General features: G+C 42.4%; 1 long non-coding RNA gene across 1 annotated transcript; it reads right to left on the bottom strand.

The window, feature by feature from the left end:
- Nucleotides 1-14768: 14768 nt before the first annotated feature.
- LOC142416144 (uncharacterized) lies at nucleotides 14769-17605 on the bottom strand. Its single transcript, XR_012777641.1, has 3 exons — nucleotides 17527-17605; nucleotides 17318-17372; nucleotides 14769-14890 (listed from the first exon to the last, which is right to left on the bottom strand). It is a non-coding gene; the product is annotated as an uncharacterized LOC142416144 (long non-coding RNA).
- Nucleotides 17606-18056: the final 451 nt, after the last annotated feature.

Raw genomic sequence — 18056 nt, forward strand, 5'->3', positions numbered from 1 at the left:
CAAATATCCTTTTAAAATAAGGGTGGAGTTCTTTTGCATTTGAAATAACCTATTAATACTTAACAGAACTATGAAGGCAGCAGATTTCAAATGGCATATAGACCTCTAGGCTGAGATTTTTTCCCCTTTTAACAGATCTAGATGCCAAATTCCAGTTCCAGTTATTGGTAACTTTTTATCCAAATCACTTTAACAGCTTTGAACATCTCAGCTATAATATGGCAGATTAATATGACCACGAATAAACTGTGAGGAACACGGAATAAGAAGGGCACAGCAAACAAAATCCATCTGTCTTTATACGATCCTCACCCCACCAGATCACCCAAAAAGATGGGGCTTAGCAGAGGATGCAGCTTTCTAAATGGGTGCGAGTTTTGTTTGCTTTTGAAAGCATTTTTGGGAATATTTCTCCCCATTAAGACTTGCTTTTTCTGCTCAGTGCTTTACCTGAGTGGTGTGGGTGGACACTGAGGGATTCTGCAAAGGAAAAAAGGGGGCTTGGTAATTTTTTTCAGCAAACCTGGGAGGAATCTAACTTTCCACAGTGCTCAGAGCAAGGGTTGAGGCAGGTTCCACCAGCAGGAGAATTAGATGAGCTCAGTAGCAACATGAGATGATCCCACTTCATCCATCGCATTGCACGTCCCTGTCTTTGAAGAACTGTATGTGTTTATGCTTCACAAGACCAAATGTCTCGTTCTTTCCCTGGAAACATGTGTGTATTTCAGCATGGTATCAGTTCCATTTTCAGACCATCCAGGATTATTATATTCTCATTTGTTCTTCACAAGCAGCAGCTCATGGCACTGTGAAACGCTACATTTCTCAGCTAGATGGCAGATAGCAAATGTTTCCATTCAGAGCACCTCTGCCTTCTTGTGAAAAGCAGCCTATACATGACCATTTCTATACATCTCTATTTTTAACATCTAAAAAAAAGCAATCCCTTCTATTTTTAGGTACAGTTCAGTTCTGTAGGCTGGCTGGTTCTAATAAAAAATTCCTCACTCTCTAAAGAAAACCTTGCATTGAAATCACAAATCCAGGGGAACGTCCTGTACTATTAGCAGACCTACTAAGATGAAAACCTCAGCTTGTTAGCAAGCCCTCCAAACAAAAACATTAATCCAGGCCTGAGAGGAAAAACAGGCAAGGAAGAGACAATAACCCCAGCGAATTTTCTACCATGCTCCCACCCTGCCATGAAAAACAAAAATAAAAACATCTTCACCAGTTCAGAAAGGAGGTCAGGACCTTGGACATCTTTCCGATCTCTTTTTGTCTGGCCCACTTGGCTTAATTGCTAGCTGTGTCTCCAACAGCCGTTTCTCTTTTGGAGATGATGCCATACTGCTCTCTGCTGCTGGCTTCACAATCCCTGCGGACCACGGGCTTTGAAACAAATGTCCCTTACTGCCTTCTTTGGGGGACGGATAGCAGGTTTTCCTGCTTAAGGGGTGCTGCTTTTAGGAGGAGCTGGTTGTTGTTCGTAACCAGCTCATTGCAACGACAGTCGTGCATTGCTATGGTCTTCCTAGTATTTTTTCCTGTCTCCAGGAGGTAAGTGCCACCTCGCTCCCACCTGCTTCTTGCAGAACAAGGGCTTTTCCCATGCACATTCACCATGGGCGTGAGTGGGAGCTGCAAGCCAAACGCAGCTGTCTTGTTATGACTGTTCCCAAACCAGTTGAAAAAAACTCCTTCAGCCAGACATTATTTAAGGGACATCTTGTGGATGAGCAAATATACAGCATATGCAGGCTAAACGCTTGAGGGACTCACTGACGCCACTTTGGGAAGGGTTTACCTGGGCATCAGTGCTCTGGTTTCTGCAGCCTGGAGTATTCAGGGTTCCTCAGCCTATTTGGTTAGACATCTCATGCACATATTAAGGAAGGATTGACACTCCTCTCCTCCAAATTTTTCAGAAGCTTCAGTTCAGGTCTCTGCTCTACCACTGACTCCTAGTGTGACCTTGGGCAGGTCATTGAGATCTGGGTCTTCAGTGTTTTCAAAAGTAAACTAGATAATGCAGTGTAGAAACCTAGAGGTCTTTGAAACACCATTCTTTTTTGAGTCTTAGTTGCAAATCTGTAAATCTAAGATGCCGTTAGTAACTAAGCATGTACTGCAGGGAGAAACATCTTAAAGAATTTGTGAGCAACTCTGAAACTGGAAGTGGAGGCACTATGAATACAGAGATGAAGAGATAGTTTCTTGATGCACATGCTACTCCCCAGGGTACAGAGCAAAGTACATTGTGTTTCCCTGTATGAAAACTGTACCTCAGGGATATGAACAAGAATGGAGTGTGATTGACAAGTGATTGTCCTGCAAAACTTGTACAGCAGAAAGAAAGCAAAAGATCTGTTCTTCCTTTGTGTGAGTGTGGCCATATATATTCCTCTTTCATCTGTAAATCAAGTGCCAAGGAAGTGCATCAAGAACAGTCGAAGGGAAACCTGCTTCAGGAACCCTGCACACCTGGTCATGCAGGGTGAGAGGGAGAGAGAAAAAGAAGATCAAACTGAGTTATGACATGCTATGGTGTCTATATATTATGGTGATTGACAATACAGAAATACCTGAGAGAGATACCTGACCTGTCAGGGTATCACCTGGATACACTCTAACTTCTAAGCCATTTTCAGACAATTAAAGTTTTCAGAAGATAAGCCCTGTGAATAGCACCTTGCAATGAACATGATGTGTCTGGCATAATTATATCCAGTTTCTTGCTATATCTGCACCGTCAGCCTAATCAGTGTTTTGCTCGTGCTACCCACTAGTTTCTTCCCCTACTGGGAGTACAAATTAGGAGCATTTTATTCCCTTCAAAGGAAAGAAATCAGTGATTTTTTTCAGCCTTTACAGCATGAAGCATTGTAGCAAGGAGCAGGAAAAATGAAGTGGTCTTTTTTTCTTTGTGTGGGTGAGAATCAAGGACACATATCAAAATGTATCCCCTGTCCAAAGTGGCACTCTGCCCGTTCCTATTTACACATGGTAACGTTGACTCAATGGAGCCCTTTGTTTCCAAAATGCACAGATTATTCCAATTGTGTGTGGAGCTTGGGTTTGTGTGTTACTGTCCACTGAGGGCTAAGAAAACACCAAAGATGTTATCCAATACCATAACTAACAGAATGGCATGAAGAAGAATTCAAAACCTGTGAGCAGAAGCAGTTTTTTCACTCTGACCCTTGGACTGCTCTGGCTTGTGTTTCAAGCATCTACATTTTTATCTAAAGAAGGAAACTGCTTCTGTTACCTATCAACTTGCTCATTTTCAAGGTGTTACACACAGGGTTCACAAGCACTTGATTACGGGGTGGTCTACACTATAATTTATAACATTAATAAATCAGAGCCAAATAGTACAAAACACTCTTTTTAATAGCTGCTTCATCAAGAATCTAAAATGTTAAAAATTGTGCTGATATGAAGCTTTCCACCACCGTAACCTTTAATTTTACTTTGAGGTGGTTAGGAAGTGTCCTGAAAGCCGTGGGTTTGTGTATTTATCCTCTGGAATTAAGAGTATAATTTTGCATTCTTGCTCTGTCCATAATTCAGACTCACCTATGCAGTCTTTCACTGGCATCGTGAGACAGAAAGCAGGCTGGGCACACGTGGGAAGGAAGCTGCTCACGTGTTAACTTCTCTCAGGGCTGCAGGGCTGATGCTGAAAACGTGTGTGGGGACTTGGCACTTCTGATTGAAATGGAAGTGCATTAGGAAGACACCCCCCTCCCCGCTCCAGTTTGTTTAGCCAAAGACAGAATTGGTGGCCAAGGTGACAATTTCTGCTGAAGATGAACAAGATGCGAGGAAAACGCTAACAGGTGTAATGACCTATTTGTATGCTGGAAGATTTTGTGGATTGCCTAGATTTTTATACAAGTCACACTAAATTGTATGTCAGGATGGGAACTGGGCAAGGGTGTGCGGCTGAAAACCTTTCTGCGTTGTGCTTCTGCTTTCTGTGTTTGTAACAACGCCCCTTTACAATGGTTTGCATGTGACGAAGCCCTGCTTTCCTTGTGTCACGCAGAGTGTGCAGTCATGCTTAAATGCACTAAAATGAAAGTTTTCAGGATTACGGTCAGAGTTAGTTAATGGCCTGCTCTTTGCTTAGAGGAGGACAGGACTGTTGAGAAAAAATAATCATCCCCCAACCTGTACCTTTATCTAACATCCACGGAGATGCCCTCCATGGGTGAAATCGTAACCCAAAGCTTTACAAGCAGCTCCATCAGTCAATATGTTGGTTAAGACATCTTGTTACGTGCTCTGTTTCCGACCTTCCCTGCAGATGGCTGTCTCCAGCGGGACTCATGACCCTCCTGCTCCATGAGTAACCGGTGCAACTGCTTTATGGTTTGTCACCACTATTTAATAACCGCTATAGCAAGAACAGGCATGGGTCCAAATTTTGACTGCAAAAAGCTGAAATCAGGGACGCTGGATGCAGCGTACGTCTTGGTCTGTGGAAGGAGGCACATGCTTTCTCTGCTTTCGTACCTTCCCACTAAACAATGCTGCATGGGTTGGGATCGGGCCTGGCTCACTGCCAGTGCTTTGACAGACTGGAATGATAGAGGATGCTTGATAAGCCTTTGGAAATGTGTCTACCTGAAGGTAAGGGTTAGTGGAGGTGTTAACACTGATGCCGTATCTGACATCCGCGGTACGGAGAGGCCTAATTCTTGGCACCTGTGTTTTCCCATCAAGTAACACTCATTTGTTATCATATATACACACCACAGATTTGCATAGCTTGTAGGGGTGAATCATGCATAATTGTGGCTTCTTACATGACAGTTCATATATTAACAAGTAACTTATTTGTGCTCCGCGCTGAATGAGTATAGCAGGAGCGTGTGGACCTCTGGTGTCAGAACCATATTCATCGTTATCTGGAGATAAAACAGCAGTTCAGTGGTTAAAAATGAAATGAGAAAATAATTGCTGGTTTGATTTGCCCGTACCATGGGAAACATTGCTTTGATTTATGTATATATCTCTAGATACCTAGTGAAAATACGATAGTAACCAGGAATCAGCCATTCTTATACAGAATATAATGAAAAACATTAAGAGGCAGGCTCATAACCCTTTTCCCCATGTTCTGCAGTGCCTTTTTGGATGACAACAGGAGACCATGGGCACAAAGAGGAGGTATTCTCCATAAATTGGAGACTACTACATGGCATAGGCTTGAGGAAGTTCAATAGATGGTGGTGTTACATCGGGCTGGAGTGGTCGCACACGACACTGTCCTTCAGAGTAGCAAAGGATGGGGACTTTGCCTGGGTGCAACAGTGTCTAGCACCTTGTGTGTCAGCATCAGCTCATTATGGGTTATCCTGCCCCAAAATGTCCCAGAGCTGTGGAAAGTTATGTTCACAGCAAGTCCTACACCAGTCCCACCAGTCAGTGTGGGACTCATTTCACAGGTACTTCTAACATTCATGTCTCCCGGGAGGCTGTAGCCCGTAGCATTCCTGTAAAAGGGCTAGAAACCGTCGGAGCTTTTCTCTCCTGTGAGCCAAGCGGAGCAGAGCAGGCTGCCAGCACTGCTCCCCCGCCAGGTCTGACACCTTGTGCTCAAGCTCCCAGCTCGCGGGGTCTGGAGGTGAGCGCAGAGGGAGGGGTGGCACAGCCTCTGATGAAGTGTGCAGAAAAGATGCAGCATGCAGGACTTTTGGCCAGAGTACAGTGAGAAAAAAAAAAAAAAATTCATTGTGGAAAGGCTCGGTTCCCGCAGAACAAGCAAGGGGAGACACCTCTGCACGTTACTGTTCGCTGGGCAGGGCGATTCTGACCACAGCGCATAGCATCCTGGGGAGTGGGACCCTTGGGGTGTTGAGAGTAGGTTTGTTAATGGATCTCCTAGGGGTTGATGGATTTAATGGGTGAAGTAAGTCTGCTTTTATTTATTTTATTTTTTTGGCAGCTGCTGCAAGTGGAATTTTATGCATTTTTCTGGCTGTTACTGCTTGTCTGGGTTATTTAGATGTTGAGCTACACTTGTTTCCTTCATGGTGGACCTTTTTTCAGAGCAACTGAGACGCCTTCTGCAATGGCACGTTATGGTATACTTCCATTTATAAAATGTTCTGTGCAGTTTTAGAAACAAGCTCTGAAATGGTTATTAGGCACTGTAAGTGTGAGTAGTATTTGATCAGAAGCTCAGCAGTAGATTAGAGAGGCTATAGAGATAAGCTATTGTTATACACAGTCTATTGACCTGTTAGCTCCATAACAAACAATCTGCTAAGGGTTGGAGGGGGAACTATGAATATCGTATGTGTGAGTGCTGCAGACCTCATTTTCCCTCTCACTTTGGTATTCTCTTCTATTTTGCTGTGGCTTTTCTTGGTTTTGTCATTACCGAGGGGTTTGGCTATGTTTCTGCTGCTGGGTTGACACTTGTATTATACAAATTAGGTCTAAGTGGGATACCTTGCTCAGCCTTTAGCATGAACAGCTCTCACTCAGGTCACTGAACTTTTTGGTAGAAAAACAGCATTACTCAATTTTAGGCCTTAAACAAATCCCAGTGTTTGAGACATTAACTGACACTTTGCAGGACTTTTTTCTCTCTTAATTTCTGCAGAAATCTCTGCTACTGGCTACAGCTTTTTGTACTTTGAAAACCAAACTGATTTCCTCCTGTTGATAATCTGTTAAGATCTTGCTATGATAGGAGGCAAAACATTCCCTTTGACTTCCACGTAACGGTCCAACGACCAAAATGTTCTGTGCAGAGTGAATAAAGATATTGGAAGCTAACACCTTTGCTAATATAAATCAGTGCAACTCTATACGTGTAAAGCTTTGCTCTAGGCACAGACCTGGCCTAGAGCAATATTTCATTTTTGTTATAATCTCTTCCTATAATTCAATTTCTCTCGCTTTGTAATGTTCTTGCTTCTCTCTGTTGAACACCCTCCAGCTTGTCACTATCTTTCTCATCATTAGTTACCCAGAATACAGACTGGGCTGGATACTGAAGGTCTGCCAGCCTCTATCATTTGTGGGTTGGCCTCTCGGCCAGGTAAGGCCAGACCAGAGCTACACACAAACAGCCTGGTTTTTCTCTGCCTCATGCCTGCAAGGTCTCTGGTGAAGGAAAACAGCTCTCAACAGAATCGCCTTTTCTGCTACCTCATCATCTTGCAAATTCTTATCCAGGGTGAAACGTATCTATCCATAAATCTCTTTTTCCTATCAAGATTTCTCCCTGACACCCTTTCTAAGATCGTGAGATGGTTTATAAATACATGAATCAGTAGATAATTTTTCTACCCCTCTTGGTAAATGTCAGAATAGAGTGCATATTTATGTCCAGACTATGTAGTAATATCAGCTAGCAGTCGCAGTTTACAATATGTAACATCTCTTCTGCTGCTTCAGTTAAGGTTTAGAAGGTAGAGTGACATCTATACAGTTATATGAAAAGGTAATGGCCTTTTCTGATATTGTGAATGCAGTAACATCCAAAATAAAAGCTCTACTGAAAATTTACATTTTTTCAGTCAGGACACCTAAGAAATTGCTGTGAGATTATGACCTTGTAGTGAAATAATGGTCTGGAAGACTGTCTTCCCTCTGCTGTTATGCACCGCTGAATGCTACTGATTTTCATAGTTAATCATAAACTCTTGCCCTAAGTTAACTGATATCCTCATTATGTCATACTGAACTGCAGCTTAGGAGAGTTTTTTGCCGTTAACTTCTACACCAGCTAGCCTTATGGCATCAAGCAGCAGAAATAATTAAGAAAGGATCCCCAAACCAAACTGACCGTCAGTGTGACCACCAAATCACCATTTAAATTTGCAAAGGTCAGAAGGAAATGTTCCCATCAGCCTACATATTTCTCACTCTGCACATTTCCTAAATACCACAAGCTAGAGTGATCTTCATGGACACCTCTAGGTAGTAATTAACAGCAAACCAGTGACTGCCTACCAGTGCCAGTCAAAATGCTACGGTTTGGGGTTTAATATCTAGAAATGCCAAAGAGCTGAGGTTTTCACATAAAACTTTGGAGTCTTGAAGCTGTCTAAGAGACATCGATGCTCTCATGATAAAGCTTCAGATCCTCACTCTACAGCTCCTTTGCAGGACTCTGTGTGTTGAAACTCAAAGACGAGACCATAATTCCCGATGCTTGGGCTGTGAGGGCTAAAGGAAAGGTGATTCTTCTTTACCTGGAATGACAGGTTTTTGGGGTGGGGGGTGAAAGAAGTGAGAGGATGTGGTCGTGACTGTGGCAGAAAGTTACCAGTTCTTGTTTTCGTAACTAACAGATTCTTGTTTTTCTTCCAAACCCCCTTTCTGTAGCACTAGCTGAAGTATTACTATAAAATCCAGTTAGATGCACCCATCTCTCATGACATCAGACAGGTATTCTCAGTTCTCGGTGCTCACTAGCCTGCCTCGCTGGGACAGCCACCGAGGAACCCCATGCTCCAGAGCCACACTGACTGACCCTCTTGCTGAGTGCTTACTTTTGCTCTTTCCTGTTTTATTCACCTCTTAATCCTAGTTAAAAGCTATCCAAAGGTTTGATCTTTGTAAGCATTTTACCTAAGGCATGATTCCATCTCAAACCTTAATCCCAATAATCTTGGAAACCAACCTGTCTGACTGACCTTCTAAAAACATCCCCTGTGTAACAAGATGACATGGACACTGCAGATCAATATCCTTACGAATACATGATGCGTACCCAGGGGAGTCAGCAGAGATCCTGACCCAAGGCTTCTCAGGAGAAATTCCACATGGTTACCCTGGAGATAGTTAAAATTGCATTTTGAGATGTTGCATCAGGGTGCAGTCTATCACTAACATTATCTTTCAAAATTCCCAGCCTTACACATCATGATGTGTCATGTCTGGTGAAAAGCAATACTTGATTTGACTGATGTGCTGTAACTGGGGTGAACTTATTAGTCATGATGAGCCTATTAGTCATGTTGCATCTGCCTCAGTGTAGGGGGGTTCCTATGCAAGTACAAGAAGCTACTTCTGTGTATAAAGTACAGTTGAGAAAAATCTTCCTTTGACAACAGGCATCTTCAGTCTTGAAGTAGCTTATGTCTGATATAGGATATTTCAATGAATGCCCTATTTATTAAGATGTTCCCAATAAACTCACCAGAATAAAAAACACAAAATCAAGCTATAAATGTTTTGTCAGTGGAAAATATATATATATATCTAGTAACATGTGAAATTGGCATCCTTGTGGTTTGAAAGACCCCACTATAAGAGGAAATGTCAGCCACAAGGGTACGAGCTGTGATTTCAGGGTATCTTTGCCCAAGAGAAAATTAGGCCGAATTTCATGGATCAAACATTTTGCCACAAAGACTATGTGAAACAGCTGAAGGTTGAAATCCAGCCCTGGCTGGAAAACCAGCTTCACTTCTGAAAACACATTTCTGTGAATCTGGATCCATCATCAATGAATTTTTTTTTTCCAAACTTTATCCTAGACCCTTCCCAACTCAGATATTAGCAGTTAGCCAGAGGAATGTATATTACAAGTCTACTGATACATATGGAGCCCAAGCTAAGATGTTCCGATGGTTAACCAGCATCAGTTAAAAGAAGAGTCTTATTTTTTCATTGGATTTGTCTGGATTTGGTTTCCAACTGGCCGTTTTTAACTGGCTGGAAGCTGAACCCTTATCACATACCAGTGGATCATGCTTTTCAGTGGGGAAGGGAAGCAAGGAGAGAGGGAGGAGGCGTTGTCTGGATGCTTTTTTTTTAATTTTGGCAAAAACTCCCACAGCCTTGTCACTAAACAGCAAAATTCATGCAATTGTCTAACACAAGGGGCTGCTCGGCATCGGCCTCTCACAAGAGCTGATGCAGCGGCGAGAGGTACCTGGTTTGTCTGAGTGGCAGCCGGCTGGAAAGGGGCACGCATGTTATGCATTATCCATCCTTTTCAACTGCCCCCAAAAGAAGGTATGTGCCACTTTCCCATGGTCACCACTCACTCTGATGGGAGCTCAGCTTCTGTCTGTCTAGTGCATAGCACGCCATTAATATTAGTCCTGCCAGGAAACCCTGTGTGGTTTAGTATCAGGCTCTGCCGCCAGCTGATGGCAGTTTTTGAGCTGGCTTTGGTATCTATAAACCATTGCAAAGAGGTGTCTGTGCAAGACAAAACTTCACCTGACTCTGTTAATTGCTTTCAAAATCTCTGTGGAAGACATCACTGCTTGCGCACCTAGGAAATCTGAAAATTAAACGAATGTAAAATAATCTACCAGCAACACCATGCTTTTATTCCTTTTAAGATTTATTCTCTCCAGGCGTAGATCCATGTCTTAGTCATTTAGGGACTGATGTAAAGCCCATCCCAGTGATTAGAAAGATTACTATTATCTTCGCTGGCTTTAGATGGTGTCCTCAAAGTTTGATCTTGCTGCTGTTCAAGTCATTGGAAAAACTCTTGTTGATTTGAGTGATGTTGGATTAAGGCTGTCTATTGTCCCGGGGAGGGCGGCACTTACGTGATGCAATGTGACCTTTTCTTTTCAAAACTTGATCTTTAGCTCTGCCGACTTGGCAATTCCCAGTCAGCGAGACAAGCTCAACCTCTCCCTCTTTTATGAGGCCATCTGGGAGGATGTTGCTCTCGTAAGCCCTACCTCTGCAACAGCTCCATCATTTCGAGCCGAAAATTCTCGTGCCAAATATAAATGTGGGGAAACATCCCCCTCCAGCTTGTGATAAGTGGTTGAACCTGGCACAGCCGACGGGAGGGAGAATCTGCCAGAAAAGCTTTAGAGTGTCTAAAGAGGAGAGAACTTGGATCCCTCTGATCTTGGAATGACGTCCTCCTGGGGAGATGGGTTGTGTTTTTCTCCCTGAATTGCTTGCTTACCTATTCCGTATCAGTGCCTGCATGTCAGTTGCTTCTCCTGCATAAGACGGTCTTCATATAAGTGTATTAAACCCAGCAGATGCTCAGGATTTCTTCCATAACTCTACAGCAAATGACCCATTCTAGCTCCTTGCTTTGTTTAACGAAGAAAAACCATTCCATCTTTTGATCTAGCCCTAATTAGGACAGGTGATGGCAGTCCTATTTCCCTAAACCTATCCTGACAGACTTTTTCCAGCTGGCATAGCAGTTACACTGGTGGAGATACATGTAGTTTAACAGCTTTATTTGTGGAGTGTTGATGACGCACTAGTTGAACTATTAGCAGGTATTTTTGCATTTCATTTTGTTTCTTATAGTAAAGTTTCCCACCTGGACTCCTGAGGCAGGATGTGTTAAGTCTGGCAGATTACTCAGATGCTGTGCACTATTTCAGATAGCAGCTCCTCCATCTGACTTCACAGATCAGAAACTATGTGTTTTTCTGTGTCACTTTTAAATCTGAAAACTTGGACTCATTTCTGAGCCCTGCCAGTGAGATCACTAACCCTCAAACAAAGATGCTTTGTTGGGTGACAATCAAGGTGCCATTTCTTATGCTCTGTAGAGCTCCAGTTCTTGATTTGGGTCCCCATTCCGTCACCGTAAATGTAATAACTTATGCTCTTAACTATTTACATTTTCCTTGTAGGGCTATAAGATGACTGGCACCTAGACCAACCTGTCATGAGTAAGTATTTCAGCATTTCTTGCAGTACCATATGTATATGTAATTGGGGTGAATTTAGTTTTCCCTTCTCAAGGAATCAGAAGATGGACTAGTCTTTTTAGAGCTTTTTTGCTAATTTGAGCAGTTCTTTATCCTTTCATAACACTAGATCTTGAGACTCTAATGGACTTTCTGGAATGAAGTTTTTTGTAAGAAACCCAGGACTGGAACAGGTTGGAGATTGATGGCAAAAAATGTGGACCGTTTCACAAAAGATAGGGTTATGATTTGATTTGTATTCCAGCCAGGTTTTAAATTCATGAAGAATTGAAACTGGCATCGGTGGTTGTTCTGAATATGTAACGAGCATTGAATTTATATATTCTCCCTATTAGTGAAGCAAATAGCCAACTGGGATGTTCAGATGCTTGCACATCAGTATGGCACTCATAGAGGATCCTGAAATTGCCACGTGACACTAAAAAATATTGTTAAAGACGAAAAATAATCATAAATAATAGGGTTGCTTCTCCAGTTTGGAAAAATACAAATGCAGCAGAAACAAAGTAAATATCCCTCTTCCTTCCTCCCTTCCAAAAACAAAGCCAAAATTCACCGATTCAGTAAATTTCACATTTGACAGGATTATTGCATGAATGACAAACTGACAAGTTTTGTCCCTCTTTCCTTGTTCCAGCCTCACATTTGCTTGCTAATTCATGCAAAGTTTTTCTAAGTGCTCCATCCTGGAGGATGTTGGCTCTTCTGTGAAAAGCAGCTTCTCAACCAACCTATTTCCTCCCTCAGACTCAGTGATCTGGCAAAAGAGTGAAATGCTGCTTCAGCTCAGGCCAGAGGCTCTGGAAGACTAAAAGCACAACCCTCAGAGCTGGTGTGAATGCTGACTTCTTGATGGCACTCCAGTATCCCCCTCTTCCTCTGTCATCTCCTTTTATTTCATATGATTGCACAAGATTTATTCCTGACACAAAGTAGGAGGGGGCTAAACAATTAAGTGTGCTTAATTTAGGAGCTAATAACAAAATATTTGCAAGGGAGCACTGGTCTGCAATGCGTTGCAACTTCTTCTCCCTGCAGCGTTCCAAGGGACTGCAGGGTCACCACATTACATCCCCTGCAGCGTACTGAAGGCCCTGCACCCTCTCAGTGAGGTTGGCCCTACCTATATGGCCCATCAGCACATTCCTGGGTCGACTTGAGGAGAACCACTTGAAAATGGCTGTAGATAGTCAGTGCCCTTCAGGAATGTGCTAAATAAGCGCTCTCCCCTGCTCTCCACAGCTGCCTGTCTGGAGATCCTGGTTTCCAGCCAGGGCGGTGGGGAACTGTAGTTCCCTTGACCTAACTTAGATCCTGCCTAACTGCCCAAATTTACAGACATGAACCAAGCAAAACATTGATTTGCACTCGCCATAAAGGCAGAGATTGACAGTCAAAATCAGTCCATCAGAGATGTGTGGACCAATGTCTAATGGCTCACCCCTGCTGTGGGCAATCAGAAACCTTGGTATCTCTCTTTTAGAGATACCATATCTCTTTCTTATCTTTTTTTTTTTTTTAAAGAAAACACATTTCTGAGATGTAGTCCTGATACCTGCCTGCCTAAGAAAGGTGGATTAGTAATTATATACTCTGTGTGCTAGTCAACTCCTTTCTTCACACATTTGCTTCTCAAGCTTGTGGACTTTTCTTCTAACACTCACCAGCGATCCTCTTCCATCTTGAGTTAAGTCGATTTTTCTCGCAAGCCCCCCTGAGCTTTGGCCATCCTGATTGAGGACACCTTCCCACTCATGCCGGACGCTCCTCTGCTCAAGCACTGGGACTGTACACGTCACTTTAGACCAGTCAGCACATGGAAGAGGGAGAGCAATGCTATGGTGTGCAGATGGAGTTATCATGCCTTCAGCAATATGTTAGGGACTGGATGGACTTACACCATACTAGAGAAGGACCATGGCCATTCAGGTACATAAAAACATTAGTTAAAGACTCTCTTCCTGGATTCTTCCAAGAATATTTTCTATAAGGGTCACTCCTAACCCAAACTTTTTTCCTTGGATCTCACAGTTTCCTTAAAGCACCCCCCCGTGCCCCCCCCAATTTTAATTGAGCTGTGTTCTTTTGTGTTATTATACTGCATTTGCTTTTATTTTTTTTTTTGATACTCAATGCACTTCAGTTAGGGCACAGGCTGCCAGTACAGAGCTCCTGTTGTGCAGTTAATAAGTAATACTTTCCTGAGAATGAAACACAGACTGAAGAGCTCTTGACAAAAACCTGGATTAAAGGAGGAGTTTTTCAGTGGCTTAAGCAAAAGCATTTAGCATGCAGATTCTCAACACAGTTTCTTCACATTCTCTGCATCCTCTAGATCAGATTCCCTAGCATTTGGATGCATCGCTTGCCTTTTGCAAGACCCCAGTGTGGTCTTCCACTCATATTTTCTACTCATTTAGAGAAGAGAAGGAATTGCACAGAAACAATTTGGTAAGATTTTGCCATATTAAAAATCAGTGTTGCATTTCCACCTTTCCCTTCATATTTCCAGTGAAATATCCAGCTTCGGCCAATAGAAATTCCAGATTCCAGTGTGTTAGTGGCAATATTTATTTAGTCATCAATGTCAGCCTTTGTTTTTCTAACTTTGTCTTGGTCATTAACATCCCATAGTTAATGAAGTTGTTCAAAATATTTAAAGCTAGGAATGTAACAGCTTGATCAATACCTTTCAGTGATAATTTTACTCCAAACCTGTGTTTTGAACATGAACCTTCAAAATATTTTATTGGCCAAGACAAACGGTGTCTGTGCACAGTTATGTTTTTACAGTATTTTAATTCCAGTGAATCAGTACAGTAAATATTGATACACTGTTTTGCCTTCAGTATTTTTGGACTTCTGTCAAATTAATTAAATAGTAAATAGCAGAGTGGATATCCCAGCACACTGTCCTATTAAATGCTAAGCAAGATTAGAACGTCTGATAAAAAGGTCTTTGTGCTACTGCAAATAAAGGAAGGACACGGTGTTATACCAGCCTTTGTTGGCATTTCCCATGTGGTTTTCTGAAGTGAACATTTACTTTGTGTTCTTTAACAGATGAGAAAGCTTCACTGCTCTGAATGTGTGCAACATACTTTTATAATTATCTTTCCATCCTTGGTGTTTATTTTCTCCTTTTTCACTGTGATTCCTCCAATTTACAGGTTTTTTTTTTTCTTCTTCTTCTTGCAGAACTGAAAGAGACACCCGTAGGTTGATAACCTCCATCTGTGATGGTGTCTGCAGAGTTTGCAGCTGCTATTTATCTGCCTGCACATGGATCACTTTGCGTTTCTCTGGGATAGTCTTCAACCGCACATAGAGGGAGCTGTCCTATTATCCTTATTATTGTCCTTACCCTATTAAAACCTTTTATGTCAACATGCAGAGAACATCAAGCGGAGATGATTTCTCTAGATACTGGCTGTCTCCCTCACGGTCCTCTTCTGCTGGCCAAGCCACAGGTATGAGTTTGCTTCGGGGGCCAAGTTAGGAAACGTGTGTGCTTCCTCTCGGGCGGCAGCACGGTGGCTGGGAGCAAGCAAACACCGCAGAGCTCTGACAACCGGGGAAAGCTGCCGCTGCCACAACCATTCTGGTGATCAAGACAGCAAAACATGTTGTCTGCAGCATTTTGCTTACTCGGCGTTGGTGCTGGCTGGCCAGCAAAGCCTGCAGGCTGTTACAGTAGAAGTTCACGCTTTCTGACCTGTTTATTGACTACATTCCTGACCCTGCAGGCATCTGCTGTAACAAAAGCATGTGACCAAGGAAGCAATCGAAATCCATTGTATTATATAGCTTGGTTTTCAAAGCTGATGACCTGGGTACCTTCATTTCTTTTTTGCATTTATCTGTGCATGTCTTCTGTGCTTATCTGTTGTATTGATTGGCTTGAGAGATTACAAAACTCCAGCTCTGGCTTTGCCTCTCTGAATTCACAAACTCTGAAGATTTAAGCACTTTGGTGCCAGGTTTCTGCAAACTTTCTTTTTTTTCTGTACGTATAGCTTGACGATTCAGTATGATTCAGCTTTTAGTGCGACTTGCAAGCAAAACTGAATCCATATTGATACCGAAGAATGAATTGGCTTTTATTGACAGATACTTAAGCTCACGTTCATCACATCACAACATTCCCAAGTAAATTTTGTTCATAAAAACAGATTGAAAACTTGACCCAGATAGACTTCACAAGAAAGTCTGCTGTCACCGGGAACTGAGAACAAATCTCATGGAATATGAAACAGACTTGAATAGATGGGAGTCTGTTGGGATTCTGTATCAGTAGAGGTTTGGATACTTGCATCCCAGTATCCTGGATTATCCAGTTTCTGTGGAGGATGGGATACCTGGAAGGTGACCTGCTTTGCAGAAAGGTTACAATAACTTTCATATGGGTATGTAAAGGGGCATATACTCTAGTGGATCCAGGTCTCACATAGTAGTTCTCATTAGGAAATATAGTTTGCTTGTAAGCATTAGGTATGATCCCCTACAAAATCCTGCAGGTCTTAACCTCCCCCTCCTCCCCCCCCGCAAATTCCTCCTGATTTAGAAGAGAAGCCTGTGATCCAAATGCGAGTGATGTTTCCCCTTGCACACAGCAGCTTCTTCCCCATTGTTCAGCGTGAGCAAGGCAAATACTTCTGCAGAGCCTGTTTGAACATGCATGTTTTTTCAGAAGGGAACATAAAGCAATTTGACGTGGTCTTGTTATTTTCTTTTGGAACATTGGATCTGTCTGTACTTTCTTTTTTTTTTTTTAATGTCTTTTCCTCTCTTTCTTTTTCCACATGAACTAATTCAGGAGAGAGCAAGAGAATTCCTTGAGGAGAAGAAGGCACAGTGTGTGCTGGGGTGACCTTGGGGATTTTGCCTCTGTTATTGCCCTCGCCAACTCTTGATAAACAGCAAGTGAAACAGATTTACAAGCTTGCAAAAATCATTTCATTTTCTCTCATTTTATCAGCACAGATGGAAAGCAGGGCTGTATTTAATCTCAGTCCAGAATCAGCTGGAGTTGGACTGATAGTGTATAAGGACAGCAAAAGCAGCAGACTTATAAATTTACTGAGCTGTAACTTGTGCTGTGTGAGCTAGTACGACAGAGCTTTTCGGTAGTTTATGCTTAAGGAAGATAGAGATACAAAGACATTTATTTCGACATTCCATTTCTTTAAAAAACTCCCTAGTCCTGTACCAGATGCTACGTTTCCTGGCATTTCTAGTTTAATGCTTGCTCTAAAATCTTTCCTGGAAATGTAATCTAACAGGGCCAAATCCCAGGGCTCTTCCTCAGTCGAGGTACATGGGTGTGAGTGTGTCAACAGCTCACTACCAACCCTGTTCAATAGGATTCACCCAGATGGTCCTGAAGTTTATTCCACAGATGCCTTTTAACTTTCTCCCCCTCCTCTAATTTTTATCTTGTCCCCTGAGTTTTTCTGCAGCATTTGAAAAATTAAAGAAGTTCAGTGAGCCCAACTTAGTGCTTTGCAGGCAGCCAACTGCACTTGTAAACCGCCGCCCAGGTATGCATTTGACCACATTTGGCAGTGCTTGCTGCAAAAAGGAGCTATTAAGACTGGTTGAGGACTGGGACTGAATTGCCCTCTTACCTTAGACTGTGGTTCCTGTGATGCGGGGTTAAGTGGAGGGGGATGTCAAGCATACCTGTTAGGAGTAAATTGTTGTTATACATTTTGTCTTTGAACAGGATAACGAGCTGCTGCAGAACATTCCAGTGAAAATATTAAGGGGACACTTAGTGTAATATGTGGCTTCTACATATGTTCATTCATGCACAGAAACTCAATTAGTACAATACCTCCACAATGTAGCCAACATCTCCCAACAGCAAGGGCTTGTCTGACACATTTCTGTATGGATGAAGAATTGAGAATCATGTACAGTAAAGAGAAACACGTGTAAAAGTAGCAAGAAAGGTCATTACTTCTAGGGAAAAAGAAAGCCTCGCTGGATTAACTAGCAAACTGTTGAAGCACTGACAAACCAGTGCTACATCTTCACCAGTCAATTTTGTATTCATTGCTAAAGGGTTGGGTTGAAAATTAATAAATAATCACCCCTATGAGTTTTATAGCAAGGTTGTTAATGCAGGGGCTCTGGAAAAGCATTTCAGTCTTTGCCTTCTAGACACATGGATTTAAATCTAGGGTTAACAGGCACTAGAAATGAACACTGTGACTTGTCAACTTGCTGCCTGAAAACACCAATTAAAAAAAAAACCCACAAAGAATCTGTGCAGCTGGTGGCCTTTACATGGCCTGAATGTTATTAATCCAAATTTTGGTAAGATGCAAGAATAAAAAGTGAGCAGCCTGTACCCAGCTAGGA

This window comes from Mycteria americana, chromosome 12 (genome assembly GCF_035582795.1).
Source record: "Mycteria americana isolate JAX WOST 10 ecotype Jacksonville Zoo and Gardens chromosome 12, USCA_MyAme_1.0, whole genome shotgun sequence".
Classification (NCBI taxonomy): domain Eukaryota; kingdom Metazoa; phylum Chordata; class Aves; order Ciconiiformes; family Ciconiidae; genus Mycteria; species Mycteria americana.